Source organism: Carlito syrichta, unplaced genomic scaffold, assembly GCF_000164805.1.
Source record: "Carlito syrichta isolate Samal-C Ts95f unplaced genomic scaffold, Tarsius_syrichta-2.0.1 Scaffold304229, whole genome shotgun sequence".
Lineage (NCBI taxonomy): Eukaryota > Metazoa > Chordata > Mammalia > Primates > Tarsiidae > Carlito > Carlito syrichta.
The window spans coordinates 235,463-237,366 of record NW_007248325.1 but is presented as its reverse complement, the minus strand read 5'-3'; positions in this window follow the sequence as shown (position 1 = coordinate 237,366).

Below are 1,904 nucleotides of genomic sequence, written 5' to 3'. Positions count from 1 at the left end.
GGTCCTGCCCAAATTGGGGTGCTTATATGGTTAAAATAAGGAGATGATCACAGTTGATTTCATGAATTGCATGGTATATTGCCAAACAGTGAGATTCTTTCCCTCACAATGTTCAAAGAGGGAGATAATGGTGAAAAACAATCTCACAGGAAATACAACTGCTAGACGGGGGACCTGTATTTTACTTAATAATGGCCCCAGAGCATAAAACTAGTGAGACTGGCAATTCAGATATGCTAGAGAACACTTAATGTGCTACCTTTAAGTGAAAAGGTAAAAGATCTTGACTTAATAAAGAAAGAAAAAAATTCTTCCTTTACAGCAGACTATAAATGACAGAGTTCCTATACAACAGATCTCAATGACAGATTTCCTATAAAGATTTGTGCCACAAATTAAAAACAAACTTACATCGGTCTTGTCTTGATCTTTTTCTCAAATATAAGTTCTGAATTAGCAGTTCCTTAAAGTTGCTGAATCATGATATTTAAGACTAAATGAAATAATCAAGATATGATGTAAGACTTTAGTAATTTTCCAAATGCAGTTTATTTCAAATATAGGTTTGAAAGTCTTTGGCTAGCTATTTTTTTTCTTTCTTGACATAATTTTGAATTTGCGGAAAATTTGCAAGAAAAGTATAAACAACTTAGGTGCGGTGGCTCAAGCCTATAATCCCAGCACTTTGGTAGACCGAAGCAAGAGTATTGCCTGAGCCTGCGGATTCGAGCCCAGCCTGGGCAACATGGTGAGACCTCTTCTCTACAATAAATCAAAAAATTAGTTGGACGTGGTAATGCGTGCCTGTAGTTCTGGCTACTTAAAGGCTGAGGTGGAGGGAACTGCCTAAGCCCAGCAGGTCGAAGTTGCGGTGGCTGGGAGAATGCCACTGCACTTCAGCCTGGGTGACAAAATGAGACTCCAACTCAAAAAAAGAAAAAAAGTATAAACAAATCCTGGATATTTTTAATCTAAATCCTTTCAAATAATAACATTTATTACTAAGATCTATGGTAAGAGTGAGTTTTCTACCTATGAAATTGTGAAGAAAAAGTAATTTGTGAATATATATATATATATAAAAATTATTTTATATTCTTTAATTCATATATATACATACACTATTCAGTATTATCTGTGGTCTTAGGCATCTCTGAGGATAAGGGGAGACTAGTCTACATTAATCATACAGTACGTGAGTTCCAATTTCATTGAAAGTCAATTATCAAAGTCTGTCATGATAGAAGCAAGCCTTCGTGGATATAAAGTCTAATAGAGACTTTAGATATACCTTTCTTCAAGAAAGAGATGTCTTTGAAGAGATGGTTTCACCAACACAGCATGGATCTGCAATGATAGGCAAGGACCCTGGACGCTAAGTGAGCAGTGCCAGTGTTGGTGGGCAAGGTTTCAAAGAACAGCTTGAAGCTGGAGGAGAGTACCCTGTCACAGCCTAAGCTCTCAACGTGCCTATCCAAAATCTTGGGTTTATATGAGTTTTGGAGTCCGACAGTTGAGGCTAATAGCTCACATATGTGATGTGATAAGATGTGATGACATTCTCACAGGGAGGAAATTGCACTTCATTCTCTTGTCACAGAAAAACACATGTCATTCATACAGAGAATTATGCAAGTGTTTGGAAACATTTCCGAAACAGTGGTTTTCTGCCCCAACTTTTGCATAATCAATATTTTCTTCTTCATTAGATCATCCACTTCATCACACAGTCCCAGCTGCCTCCCACTCTCCCCAAACGCACACAAATCAAGAGTTGTGTATACTCACTATCTTCATTTTCTCTCTTACTGTTGGCTCTTGAACACACTCTAATTGGGCTCATTCTTCCCTTACAACTGTACCAAAAATGTTTTTTATCAAGATCATCAAAGACTTGTGTTGCC